Genomic DNA, 15694 nt, shown 5'->3' with positions numbered 1-15694 from the left:
GTGTGTGTGTGTGTGTGTGTGTGTGTGTGATGTGTATACAATTTTGCAGAAATTCATCACATTGAATGACAGGACTGTGCATAGGTTTGCCTAGAAGCTTCCACAGATCACAGCTGTACTCAATATGTCCCCTCCCCACCCCATACTACTCTTTCTGTAGTCCTTCCTCCTCACCCTCCTGGACACTGTCTTCATCCACTGACCGCCCCCCAATACACATACTCAGTTACCAGTACAGAGCACAAGCAGGTGGAGGTGCAAGCAAAGGGAGAATCAGGTTCCCCACTGAGCAGAGAGCCCAAATATGGGGCTCAACCCCAGGGCCCTGGCATCATGACCTGAGCCGAAAGCAGATGCTCAATGACCGAGCCATCCAGGCGCCCCTATGTCTTCCTGTTTTTACTGCGTCTTTTATTCAGTCTTCCACATTCAGTGCAAACCACACCTCAAATTCGCGAGTCAGAATAGTGGGTACCTGCCTTGAGGGAGGCAGAAGAGTATAGTAATTGACAGGAAAGGAATCAGAGTCCTAGATTTGAAGCTCTAGATTTGAAAATGGGCTCTCCCATATATCAGCTGAGTCACCTGAGGCACAGATTGTCACCCCTCTTGAGTCAAGTTTCTCACAATCAAATGAGGATAATAATAAATAATATCTTCCATACATGGTTGTTGGACTGATTACATGAAAAGATGTTAGTAAAGCACACAGCCTCCAGTAAGTATCCCATCAACGGTAGCTAGTATTATTTTTCTCCTGTGCACACACTTCCTCTACACCTGTTAAAGTGCTGATCATTTTCTGTAATAGCATCAGATATATCTGAGCCTCTCCCTTTTCTCCCAGCAGAACTGGGACCTCTTGGAGGCTGGAACTGCGTACACCCTCCAATACAGCTTGTTACCTGTGTCCCCTCTAGCTCCAGCACCAGGAGCTGCAAGGGACACAGGTGAAGACAAAGTGAAAAGGCAACTCTCCCAAAAGGCCAGGCTTGAATGGCACCTGCTTAAAGTCACCCTCCTTTTGAACATGTCCTTGGAGTTTTCATCACCACTAACTTTGCAAAGTAGGAGATGAAATGGGAAGACAGGAAGCAGGATTTAGATGGAAAGCCAGTCTACATTTTAATTTGAAAATGCTTTGAAACTTCCAGGACAGTGCCAAGTTTATGAAAGAAAGGAATTAATTCTGTCTCCTGAATCCAAACCACAGGTAAGAACCGCATTCAGTTATTTATAGTAACACACAACACTTGATCGTCTCAGAATGTTTCTTTTTTTCCCTTCTGAAGTCTCTTTATTAGTTACTGTGGACTTCAATAGCAACATACAATTTTTAGAGCTGGAAGGGGGCCTTCAAGACCCTTTGTTCCAAGTCTCTCATCTTAGAGGTAAATGTGTGTGTCTCATAAGCAGCAGAGACCAAAAGATTGGCCAGGGCTTCTAAAGCCAAGGGGAAGCCACATTTGTATATAGCCACATGATCTATCCTTTTGTATATGGGGAACATAAATTGAAGGCAGATTGAAATGTGTTTCTGAATTGATTTGGGGCCTGCTCTTGCATTTAGAACTCAGGAAAGCCTTCAGGGAGCGTCTGTCCTTTCTTTAGAAAGCCTACCCACAGACCAGCACCAGACACCCTCTCTTTCTGGCTGACACTGTACCTTTGCCGGCTATGTGGAGATCACATATGTATCTATGTGGAGAGGTACCTTGCACCTCTCAGGGCACCTGAGCGTAAAGACAGTGCAGGAAAGGGGCACCTGGGTGGCTCAGTTGGTTAAGCATCTGCCTTCGTCTTAGGTCATGTTCCCGGGGTCCTGGGACCAAGCCCTGCCTCTGTCTCCCTGCTCAGAGGGAGCATGCTTGTCCCTCTCCCTCTGCCTCTTCCCACCCTGTGCTCTCTCTCTCTTGCCCTGCTAAAAAAGAAGTGCAGGAAAATAAGAAAGATCGGTGGTGCCCCCGGGACAATGCACTAGCCCTGAATTCCTCATTTTCTCCAAGTGAGGGCAGAAGAGTCACTCGCAGTCCCTTCTGCTCTTTCCCCTCAGCTCCCTCATTTGTGAGATGCAAAACTACCCACGTCATGGGGTTGTTGAGAGGACTTCATGAGGTGACCCAAAAAGAGGGCTTAGAACACGGCCAGTCACTGTTGCATGTATTTAATATTCATTTTGATATTGTTGGCACCATCTTGGAGCTCTCCATGGGGTTGTAGGATCAGTCACAGACCTGGCATTGAACAAGGGCAAACTCTGCTACTCATGGATGGGCAGAACACATCCCAGGAGCCAGCACACTTTTCACATGGCGAGCTAGGCTGGGTGTTTGAACTGATATCTGGCTTCCCTGGAGTTGGACCTCATGAGGAGGTCTGTGATCCCTGTCCAGACCCCCTTTAGCATCACAGCTGCTGAGAGTGCCCTCCGCAGACAGCCCTCAACAGCCCACTCTTCCCCAGGATAGCCTCGGGGCTGAAGAGAAACCTGGGCTCAAGATCATGCCTCCTTCCTGGGGTGGCCCAAACCTAGTGACTGATCAGTGTAGGCTTCTAAGGAGTCTGTTCATTTGGACCCAACTCAAGACAACTCTGAAAAGCCATTCTAGCTTCCAAGTTCCCCGCAGAGCTGACCAAGACTTAGCCCTGAGACTTCATCACAACTGGACTTCTCAGTCCCTTGCTTAGTCCCTTGCTCAGTCCCTTGCCCTTCCCCTCCCTCCTGCTGGTGTTTCTCCCAAGATCCCCTCTAATAGCTGCCTGAGTCAGCTTCCTAGGAAACCAACCTGTGACAGACCTCTAGCATTAGAAATGCTGAGCTCGGAATGACCTAATGTTCAACCGCAACATCTCTGTCCGCTCCTCAGAAACGAGTCATCTATCGTGACTGTAGCTAGTGCAGTGTCAGAGATAGGTCTGGTTATTGGCTTTTTCTTGGCGGGGTGGCATGCAAAGCTAGGAACAAACAGTAGTTCTCAGTGAGAAATAAAGAGGGGACTGCCTTAAGCATGAGGGATTGCTTTGACAGGATCCTCCCTTGCCAACTCTTGGCATAGAACCTGGGAAGAGCCAGGGCTGCCTTTGGCCAGTCAGCTCTGTTAAAGCTTTAATCAGCCTATTGTTTAGGTCCAGTCAGACCCCCAAATCTCTTTTTATCCACAATGTATTGGGGATTTCTGGCCCATTAGTTTGTTAGACTCCAATCTGTAGTGACCCACTGTATGGACACTGACTGACCACAATCTCAAGTCCAACCAGCAACAAAGAAATATCAGCTCCCTTCTTTTTATTTAAAAAAAATATTTTATTTATTTGTTTGAGAGAGAGAAAGAGAGAGTATGAATGGGGGCAGGGACAGGAGAGGGAGAAGCAGACTCCCCACTGAGCAGGGAGCCCAACACTGGCTCCATTCCAGGACTCATGAGATCATGACCTGAGCTGAAGGCAGATGCTAAGCCAACTGAGCTATCCAGGCAACCCCAAATATCATCTCCATTCTTAAAAATCCATCCAACATACCCAAAATGTGGATGGTCATGCCATCTGTTAGAAAAGACATGCAAGTGATCACTACAAGTTGGAAGTTCCTCCATGTTAGCTTTGAAATTGACTAAAGGTGTGTCATAGTTCCAATATATATAGTTTCCGTATATCAACTCAAAGACTCTAATCTATGCCCTTCTGGTGCCCTGTGATAAGGAAGAAAAAAATTCTGTTTTAATTTTCTGTCTACTTTTTCTAGCCCTAAAAATTATCTTCTGTTAGTGATACTGGATTTTGAAAAATAGTAAGATGGAGAAGACTAAAAGTAACATGTATGCTATTTAGCATTACTTGCTTATTTTCGTGCAATACCATTAGTATCCCTGGGGGTATCCAAACCTGTTTATATCCCATCTGTTTTCTTCCTGCCACAAATAAAACTTCCATGCCCTGGGAGGCTTTGATTCCACTGCTCTGAAGCTTTGGAAAGAATGTGTGCAAACATTCTGGAGTGTATAAGCATCATGCAAGCAGAAGAAAAAAAATTAAAGAAAAATAACAAAAACAAAGGAATTCTAGAATCTATATCCTAAATCTCCTTTCAGGATCAGAAATAAGAGTAACCACTAATGGTAGATAATATATGCATTGGCAGGTTCTTGACCCTTGGGACTCCAATCATTTTGTTTGTTAAACATTTACCTTCTATGTATTGATGTGCTGGTAGTTCAGCTCATCAGAGATCTGAAGAGCAGTAGTAGCATAAACTTTCTGAAAAAGTCCACACAGTGAGTCTCACGATTATAAGTTCATTGTCTCTAGAGGGCCCAAGAACATGGAAGTGAGTATGTACATTTGGTATTGTCACTAATGCCCCTCTGTTTAAGTAACTTTAATCAAATATACTTGAGCTTGAAATGCTACATAAATTTTGCTGATATGGCATCGGGAATGCAAAAATGAATGATCTAGTTCTTTAACTGGGGCAAATGTTTACTTAATAACTGCAACACATTGTGAAAAAGATTTAATAGACTCATGTTGAGAAAGCACAGATAAAAGATATTGAATGTCTATTTTAAATAGATCACTCCTCCCTTCTATGCATAGAATTTGCATAGCACCACATTTTTGGTTAGTGGTTAAGGAGAGGAAAGAGAATTTTATGGTCATTCTCAGCTTGAATCTTTAATCTTCTTAGCATGTTGAAACAATATGGTGTGAAAGAAATAACTTGAATTTGGAGCCAGAACACAGGAATTTGTATCCAGGATCTGTTTTTTATTAACTGACTCTAAGAGTGGCTTGACTAATGGCACATAGTTTTGTCATCTGTAGAAGGAAGTAAGAGACAATTATGAAGAAAATAATAATAACAACAGCAACAAAAATAGCTAATAATTCTGGAGCACTTACTTTGTGCTAGGCCTTGCTCTAAATGTTTACAGGTATTCTCATTTCTTACCATGACCCTTTGAGGGAGTTACCATTATTAATCTAAAAAATCAGGTATAAGAAATGTTAAGTAGCTTGTAAAAGATGAAGATGGTTTTCAGCAAGGTAACTGAAACAAGTCTAGAAACAAAGCTGTCTAGTTGTCTTCACAACTATGCAACAGCCAGTGTAACCTGATATACTTACCTTAAAGGCTTGTAATGAGGCTCAGCTGAGATATATGTAAATACTTTGTACACTATCAACTTCGTGAATATGTGCATACAGATTTTAATTGTGCAGTATGTGTAAAGAACAATATTTGTGTGCCATTATTAAATTTGGATCATGTATAATTTAGTCATAGAGTATGCCAACCAGCATTTTAATATTTAGAATGCCAAGGGAACTTCTGGAAACAGAATTTGAAAGATAGAACTACTACCTAAAAATTAGCATAAATAGCCTGACTCCTTTCTGTAATTCTTTTTCCCTTGGAGCAGACTTCAGTAGAATGAGGTTTATCTAAAATTCATTCAGTCTCCTTCAGGATGGCAGGCTTCACTTTTGCTTCCCACATCTCACTGAAATGATAGTAAAGAAGTATAAAAAGGAATACATCTATAATAGAACTAAAAAGGGGATAAAGGGCCAAGGATTGACCAGAGATTTTGATGCACTTTTGAAAGACTGAAAACACCAGGGGTTATTTTGATAGATGAAATAGTGGAGGATGCAACAGCTCACAACATAGAAGGAGAAGAGGTCACTGAACAGCCTCTGAAGGTGTAGGGATTCTAAGCTATAAGCTATAGGGTACAAAGAGTTGCATTGGGAAGTGGAGTAGAATTCAGAATGATGACCAGAAACACTATGTCAAAAATAGCTATTATCATTCCATTCCATGCACGCCCATGTGGAGGGACTACCTCTATTTTAGAACAGGAGAAGGGCTCTATAAAGCAATTGAAAAGTCTGGAGTCCTATTGTGGTTCTTGGGTGCCCTATAGTAAAGGCTTCTTTGTTCTGATTTCAAGGGAGATGTCCAAACTCCCTCCCTTATTTCTGTCCCTTCACCCCCTAAAATAAAGCTCCTTTATGAATGATACACCTTCCCTTTCAGGTGGAGAAAGATCTACATAGCTCCAGAGGGATAGTAATATCAACTACTTTAAAATAAAGAACATACCATATTTCTTTTTTTTTTAATTTAAATTCAAGTTAGGGACACCTGGGTGGCTCAGTCGGTTAAGCATCTGACTCCTGATTTTGGCTCAGGTCATGATCTCAGGGTCCTGGGATGGAGCCCTGAGTCAGACACCCCTGACCCCCACAGCAGCGAGTCTGCTTAAGGATTCTCTCCCTCTCTGTCTGCCTCTCTCCCACTTGTGCATGTGTGCGCTCTCTCTCTCTCCCTTGCTCTCTCTCTCTCTAAAATAAATATATAAATCTTCAGAAAAATAAATTCAAGGTAGTTAACATATAGTGTAGTATTGGTTTAAAGAGTAGAATTTAGTGATTTATCACTTACATATAACACATGGTGCTCACCGCAAGTGTTTTCCTTAGTGCCCATCACCCATTTAGACAATTCCCCCACACACCTCCCCTCCAGCAACCCTCTGTGTGTTCTCCATATTGAAGAGTCTCTTACGGTTTGCCTCCTTCTCTATTTTCATCTTATTTTGTTTTTCCTTCCTTTCCCCTATGTTCATCTGCTTTGTTTCTTAAATTTCACATATGACTGAAATCATATGATATTTGTCTTTCTCCAACTGACTTATTTTGCTTAGCCAAATACAGTCTAGTTCCATCCATATTTGTTGTTACAAATGGCAAGATTTCATTCTTTTGAAAGCCCAATAATATTCCATTATATACAGACCACTATATATATGTATGTATATAATATGTATATATATATATATATACACACACACACACACACACATATATAAACACACATATATATATATCCCACATCTTCTTCATTCATTCATCAGTCGATGGATATTTGGGCTCTTTCCATAATTTGGCTATTGGTGATAATGCTGCTATAAACTGGAGTGCACGTGTCCTTTTGAATCAGCATTTTGTGTCATTTGGCTGAATATTCCCATATTTTTAAGTTCAAATGTACAACTAAAGATTATATGGCATTTGAAGAAACCGTAACTCATGATAGGGGAACCTAATGTACTAATTTTTAAAAAACCCCAAAGGAGAAAGAGAGAATTCAAGGAATATAAGATAAGTTAAGAAGAAATCTATTTAAAATCCTCAGGGAGATTTGAGAAAATATTGCATGCATAAAATAAGAATAAGATATTACAAAAAGGAGCATGCAAAGAAAATAAAACATTCTTTTTTTAAAAAAAAAAATTTATTTGACAGACAGAGACCACAAGTAAGCAGAGAGGCAGGCAGAGAGAAAGAGAGGGAAGCAGGCTCCCTGCTGAGCAGAGAGCCTGATGAGGAGCTTTATATAGGACCCTGAGATCATGACCTGAGCCGACGGCAGAGGCTTAAACCACTGAGCCACCCAGGCACGCTGAAAAACAAAACAGTCTTGAAAATTAAAAATATCATTTATTAAATACATTTAAAATGAGGAGATACAGAAGATCACATATAAGAAGTTGAGTATTTACCTAAATGGAGTTCCAGGAAGATGGAGCAAAAAAATACAGGAAATGAAATAACCATAGGAATAATAGAAGAAAACTTCTCAGGATTTAATAAAATCCTATCTTCAACTTTAAAATGTTCAATAAATGTCCAGCAGAATAAGTACAGAAAAGCCCACTGTGAGACCCACAACTAAAATTTCATAATAACAGTGATAAAAGCATGATCCTAAAAGCTTCTGGAGGTCAGTGGAGAATAGAAAAATAAACTATAATGATATATGACATTACAAACACCACATTGTAGAAGACAATGAGGCAATGTCTCAAAGTTCTGAAGGAATATCTTTTCAACATAGTATTTTATATCTGGGAAAACTTTTAAGAAGGTCAAGAAGCCAAAGAAAGACATTTTGGACAGGCAAGGATTCAGGAAGTTTAATATCTATATACACCTCTGGGGGGAAAAATGTTACTAGATAGTGTTGTTCAGCAAAACCAAAAATAAAAGGAATTCAAGAATGAGAAAAACAAGGAAGATTTGAGGGCCAAGAAACAATGCAATAAAAAGAAATTCCAGGATGACAATTATACAGCAAGCTTCTAAGTCAACAGGTCAGTATTAAACACAGGCATATGAAGTCTCTCCAAAAATGTCTTTAAGCATATGGATTCATTTAAAAAAGTGTATGATTTTGAAGTGGGTAGTCTTAGTGATTAGGTGAAAGCATATGTTGTATTTATTAACATGGGATAAACATAGGCAATTAAAAAGCCCAAAGGATCAAAAAGAATATGGTTAAAGTACAAAAGCAAAATAAAATATGATGTAAGTTTTACCAAGTGTGGTAGAAAAGGCGAGGAAGGCAGAAAATTTGAGGGTGTTTTAGGGGGAGGGAGGAGTTGTGTAATAATACTGTTCTAACAAGGGTTAGTACATTCTCTTTTATCTAAAACATTAGAAACTAGAAAGAGACTCTGAGTGACTATACCTCATAGACATTGATGGCTTTCCAAAGAAGAGATGTATAATGAAATAAAATTAACACTAAAGCCACTTTGAATATAATTTAGTCTTTGATGATGCAGAAGAAATTCTAAGATCATGCATTGATCAAAGGTCATGATTCTGAAAGTCTTGTTTTGATAAGCACAAGAAGTATTGAGTAATTTATCTGGAGGATGAAAAGCAAGAAAGAGGTCTTTATTTTATGGTACACTGGTACACACACACACACACACACACACACACGGATGGATAATGAGAACAGTATTCAAGACTGTCAGTGTTTTCTAAACCATGACTAGAGCTCTGAACACTCATTCATGTTCTCCATGGGCATTGTGGAGGTATTAATTACACTCTTGAATATTCGACTCATAAACTTCTCAGTGGTAGGAAGAATGGGAACAGTCTCCTCCAAGTTCTTCCTCTCTACCCCAGTGCTCTGCCCCAGTCTTCTTACTTGTCTGCCTTCAGGTAGCATAGGGTTTTTGTTTCAAAGGATATCACATGGAACATAGAAGTGGCATAGAAGGAACTCAGGCTCATATTTTGGAGGAGGTGGGGAAACATGTAACTCATCCATCTTACTACCTCATTTTCAACGAGAGCTTCTTCTCTCTTATCTGCTTTATTTATTATTCTTCCCTGTCAGTTTGCATTTGAAGAAAGAGTTTGCTTCTAGGGGAAAACAATTGTTGCAAAATAACTACTAAATCATGAGCTATCAGATTTGAGTCTACCTCCCACACTGAAATCTGTGACATATTGATTGACTTTAGAGCAGTGTCTCTGCTGACCCTGGAACATGGGACTGCCCAGTTCCAACAATACCCAGTCATGGATAGCAGTCTTCTGAACCTAGTGCTATATAGGGTCATTTTCCCTTGCCCATTAGAATGTTTTCTTTATAGAATTCTTTCTCTTATGCATCCCACCCTTGGTCCTGTACACTGGTCTCAGAACCCGCCTGGGAATGCTTTGCTAGGACATCCCACTGAGCAACTCTTAGCACACACTGGCCAGATTTCTACTTTGTCTTTCCCACAGCTTGGCCCAGCTCCAGGTTGGGGAGTATCCCTTATAGACTCTCAGCAGACTCAACTCTGCCTTGCCCATCTTTTCACTAAGAGCACAGATCAAGCAGAGAGATGAGCTCACCCCGAAAACTCAGTTTGTGGTAGGCATGGGAACAAAATCAGAGCGAGTTTGCATGGATGTGTGAGTTCTGCATGTTAGGCTTCTGCCTGACGTAGTCTGGGATTTGGGAAGTCGTGCCTGCTGAGCGTCCTCGAGGGGCTACGGGTACGCCTACACTATCACATTCCCTGAAAGGCAAACTCTGCCCTACTTATTCTGTGACTCACTCAGCGCCTGTTCCCTTTTGGAATTAACCCAAGGAAAAGAGTCCTCTCAGCAAAACAAAGTTTGCCTGCTTCCTTGTGTGTGGCCTGCTTATTTTATTTTTTGGAGCTTTACTTTAGAAGTGTAGAGCAGCCTGAGGGCCCTATTTTTCCCCATTTTGTTTTGTGTGTCTTCTTAAAATTATATCTTAGCTAGAACTACTCTTTCTCCCTTGGTAGTTTTATAGCTCACAAGGTGCACCATGACCCTGAAAGATCAACAGGAATACCCTCAGGGTAGGTAAAAAGAGTATCATATATAATAAACATGCTCTCCAGCATTGGAACAGGGGCCTCAGGAAGAAGGACATGCATTCTATCTTGGTTATGGGAAAATTGGACTGTGAGGGACAGAAGTATTAATACTTCAGGGTAACCTCTGGGCAGAGTTGAAACCCAGTCGGTACCTGGGAGTAGGGAAGAAGTATATTTGAAAAGTGCTGCAGGTTTGGGAATGAGATGACAGGAAGAATATGTCCTCGTTCCTCTGAATGCACCACTATCCTAAACTTACAATGAGTCCATGCCAAATTCTAAATACTTCCTTTTTTTTAAATTTAAATTTATTTTTTTCAGTGTTCCAAGATTCATTGTTTATGCACCACACCCAGTGCTCCATGCAATACATGCCCTCCTTAATACCCACCACCAGGCTCACCCATCCCCCCACCCTCTTCCCCTCCAAAACCCTCAGTTCGTTTCTCAGAGTGCACAGTCTCTCACGGTTTCTCTCCCCCTCCAATTTCCCCCAACTCACTTCTCCTCCCCATCTCCTAACATCCTCTGTGTTATTCCTTATGCTCCACAAGTAAGTGAAACCATATGATAATTGACTCCCTCTGCTTGATTTATTGCACTCAGCATAAACTCCTCCAGTCCTGTGCATATTGATACAAAAGTTGGGTATTCATCCTTTCTGATGGAGGCATAATACTCCATTGTATATATGGGCCATATCTTCTTTGTCTATTCTTCTGTTGAAGAGCATCTTGAAGACTATACTTTCAGGGATCATTTCTATAGTTTGTTAAATATTTCCTTTTATAGGTCTTAGCCTGGGTTATCCAGGAAACAGCTTTAGGCAAAAGGTTCATAGGCCCAGCTTTATAGTAGAGAGCAAATCCAAGAAAACAGGAGTGAGGGGAAAGGGGGTACTGAAGTAGGGAAGGCAGGAGAAATGTAGTAGAGGCTATTTTTCCAAGCTAGTCACAGCTTGTTAACAAGTAGAGGTAATTGCCTGGTCTCATGAGGCATCTTCAGAAGGGCTATATGGACTATTGCCTCTCAGAACAGTCCACCATGATGGAAGAAAGAAAAATGTATCCTCTGGACAGAGCAGGCCTTCTTTCCTGACTTGAGAGAAGGTTTCAAACACAGAGATACAGATGTCAGCAGTGGAAAGTCAAGTCTGGGTGTCCTGAGGTTGCTTGAACTTAGGGGAATATGTAAGAGATATCAACAGTATTTGCTACAAATGGACTGATTTGGCAAATGCGCTCATTTTTCATTTCTCTTAGTCAAGTTTTAGAGATCATTCTTGGTTGTGGAGCATTTGTGGTGGATAGACTCTAGGATGGCCCCCAATTTTCCCTGCCTCCTGATAGTCACATTTTTTATGTGATTTCCCTCCACTCTAGTGTGGGAGAGACCTGCCTTTCTTCCAACCAATAGAGTAATTGATGGGATGTCACTTCTGTGATTAGGCCACATGTCATTGTGACTTCTGTCATCCTAGCAGATTCTCTCCCTTCCTGGTTTTGATGAAGTAAGCCACTATGTCGGAGAGGTTCTTAAAACAAGGAAACAGAAGTGGCCTCTGGCTAATGGCTCCCATGGAACAGAATCCTGGTGTAACCACATGCACTTAGAAGCAGATCCTTCCCCATTTGAGCCTCAGATGAGACTGTAGCCCTAGTGAACACTTAGGCCTCACGAGTGACCCTGATGCATAGGACCCACCTAAGCCACACTGGATTTCTGGCCTATCAAAACTAAAAAAATAAGTAAGTATGTGTTGTTTCATGCTGCCAAATTTGTGGTAATATTGTTATACAGCAATAGATACCTACTATAGCATCCAAGAGGAAGCATGGCTAAAAAGGTTGGTTAGGGGACAGGATGAGCCTCTGGTGAGAGTTGGGAAGTATCAGTGTAAAACTGAAAGACTCTGGAGAATAAGGCAGACTGGAGATCAGATGCAGACTTGGTGATCCTTTTGGGCAACAGGAAGGGTCTTGAAATCCTACTGCCAAGTCCAAAGATATTTTTAGGAGAATGCAATTAGAGATGCTCAATGACAAGAATATTCTATGCAAATATGATTAATGTGTTAGAACCACAGCTCACAAGACACTGAAGAGAAAACATGCTTGCACAAAGCTTTGCACATTGTAAGACTTCCCCAGATAGTTTTGAGTGGCCCATATCTTTTTGCTCTAAGGAAATTGTATGGTTATGATAATGTGTAGTTGGGTTAGGGATTAAGTGAAACAACGATTTCTCCAAGCCCATACCCTCTGTGAGACACGGAGGAAAGGGATATGCAGTAGTGAAAGTAAACTCCATGTTTGCTACCTATGAAGGGAGAGAAGATGGAAGACTCCCACAGGACACATGGGATCCAACATTATAGCCCTGAGAGAGGATGGTACGATATTTACAATGATCTTTTCTGCATTCAGTGCAGTAGTAAGATAATGCATACATTGAAGAGTAAATCACTGGTATCAGAAAAATATGTCTGGTGGTCAGGATCGTGAGGGACTATTGCTTTATTCCAGATTTCTTTAGTCCTAGAGTCTAGTAGCGATAGGTATTTTGTGTGTTCAGAAGAACAAAGAGAGAAAAGGGAGTTTGCCCATGTGTAATCCATGTTTTCTACATATAGGCTGAAGTGTCCTCTTTTCTCTGCCATTTTGTGATGGCTAGATTTCCTAGACACAGTTCTGAAGCAGAAGCTGCAAAATCATTGTTGTTTCATGGCTAAATGAAGGATTTAAGAATTACTGCATATGGTCTTCATGGTCGATGTGAGGCTAAGTTAATGAACTGAGGTGGAACATTCTAAACCCCAGAACAGTGTATTTTACTCCTACCTCTAAGACTGAGGTTAGAAGAGCTTGTTTATAAAATATCTTCAAAATTATGGAGTTCCCTCTATATTTAAAAGCACTGTCCTGGGCCTTCTAGGACAATCAAAGAAATAGCTCAAAGGGAAAAAAAAAAGCTTAGCACACATTTGAAGCACTGAGCTAATACCATCAAAACACTTTGGGATAGAACAATTGGTGGGGAAATCTTCCCCAGAACAATTGATTTTTCAGTGCATTCAACAACTGCCTAATTCAACAACACCCATCAACTTAAGGGGGAAAATATACACTACCATATAAACCTCTGAATGTGCTTTACAATAGCTGCAATTTCAGAGAAATGAGACCTTATTTTAAAGATGGATTCTTAAAGCTGTTGCAATTTTTGAGTAACACTAATGGGCAAGGCAGGAGCTGGCTTCGGTAATAGAGCTTTACTTTTCTTTGTAAAAACTACTACTTAACAACCTACACCCTATTGCTGATTCCACATGATTCTTCCTACCCAAGGCTGGGTGCAAGGGGTGAGGGACAATTTGAAAAAATCAAACACAAAGATTGAATCACAGAGTTTCCCAGCAAATAGGACCCTTCTTGACACTCTCATTAGCCAGGAATCTTCTTATCCAATATTAATTTTTAGGTGTGAACCAACTAAAAATGTCTAAAAAGGAAAAAAAAGTCCAAAGTCTTCAAATATTCCCTTTACTATTTATTATTATGTTACTTAAATACATAGGGACATAATGCAGGGTTATGATAAACCACTCTTATGTATATGTTATTGTACAAATATAAATCAAAAACAGGCTTACAAATGAAACATCAAAACTACAAAGTGACAAAATACAAATTAACAACATTAATGTGGGGATGCTTCGCTGGCTCAGTCAGGCATCATCGGCCTTTCGTTCAGGTCATGATCCCAGGGTACTGGGATGGAGCCCTACATCGGGCTCCCTGCTCGTCGGGGAGCCTATTTCTCCCTCTGCCTGATACTCCCCCTGCTTGTGCTCACTTGCTCTCTCTCTCTCTGACAAATAAATAAATAAAATCTAAAAAAAGCAAAGAAACGTGATAAATAAGGTGGATGTGATAAAGTTAAACTAGTAATCGCAGTGTAAATATTCATTCATGTATGCATTTACTCACTCAGTCCACATGAATCAAGGGTCTGTTATTTCTGGTGGCACACTTCTATGGGTAGCAATGAACAAAATAAAAGTCCCTGTCTTCATAAAGCTCACATTCTACTGGGATGAGATGGCTGATAACCCAAATGTATGAGTGAAATGTAGAGTGTGTCAGATAATGATAAGCACTGAGGAGGAAAATCTAGGGAAGGAAAGGTAAAGACTGAGAAAAAAGGGAATTGCTGGTTGTAATGTCAGAAGGGCCTCGTGGAGAAGGGGACATTTGGATAAAAACTTGAGTGAATATTTTTGGGGGGTGGGGCATGGCGAGTGTTCGAGTCAGAGGGAACAGTGGGTTCAAAGGCTCTGGGGCAGGAGGTGAGCCTGATTCTAAGTGGTTCTTCTATAGGGCAGTTTCTTTTGAGCCCAGCAGATTTCTACTACCATGTGCCATATGACAATTCAATTTTCCCACCACTTTCCCCTTTTGCAAACTATTGTGAAACTTTCGCTCTCAGCTGTTTTGGCTGTTAGGTCAATTAATCTTCTACTGGAGACTCAAGACATCTTTTATATATTATATCTATCTCCTTTTCCTTAAATTCTGTAATGTGTTGGTTAAATTTATTGCCAACTTGACTGGAATAAACGATGCCCACATAGCTGATAGAACATTATTTCTGGGTGTGTCTGTGAGGGTGTTTCTGGAAGAAATTAGCATTTGATTCAGTAGACTGAAACATCCACCCTCTCCAACTTGGGTGGGCATGACCCAATCTACTTGGGCCTGAACAGAATAAAAACTCAGAGAAAGGGAACATTTTCTCTTATTAAACAGAAATATCCATTATCTCCTGCCCGTGGGCATCGACACTCCTGGTTCTCTGATCAATGGACTGGGACTTAACTGGTGGCCTTTTGGTTCTCAGGCTTTTGGAATCAGACTGAATTATACCACTAGCTTTCTTGGTTCTCTGGCTTGTGGATGGCAGATTGTGGGACTTCTCAGTCCCTATAATCACATAAGCCAATTTATATTATCTATCTATCTATCTATCTATATATCTATCATCATCTATTTACCTGTTTATATCCTATTGGTATTATTTATCTGGAGAACCCTAATACAGGTAATGAGAGTAAAGTGACATATTATTTAACACGAATATGATAGTAAACCTAACCACACATGCAGGCACTGAGATACAGTGACAGGACTCAGGGTTAATTTGTCAATGGGATCACATGGATTATGCTTAATTTAATATATTTAAATTACTAGCAAAATCTAAATATTGAAAATCAGTAAATTTTCATAGAATGCTCATAGACTTCCGACCATGTGTTCATGGCTCTCTTGTGGTCTGAGGAATCCCACTTAGTAAACTGGGATGGGGGGAAGGCTTTGAAGCTGGCCTTCTTGTTGGTTGGCTTATGGCCGTATGTTTTACTAGTGGGTATGGACATATAAGATATCTCCACCTCAGCCCTTGTGACATGGCTGAGTGATTTGACACTT

Source organism: Lontra canadensis, unplaced genomic scaffold, assembly GCF_010015895.1.
Source record: "Lontra canadensis isolate GAN:19392208 unplaced genomic scaffold, GSC_riverotter_1.0 scaffold131, whole genome shotgun sequence".
Lineage (NCBI taxonomy): Eukaryota > Metazoa > Chordata > Mammalia > Carnivora > Mustelidae > Lontra > Lontra canadensis.
The sequence above is the reverse complement of the archived record's forward strand: the minus strand, read 5'-3'. Positions refer to the sequence as shown.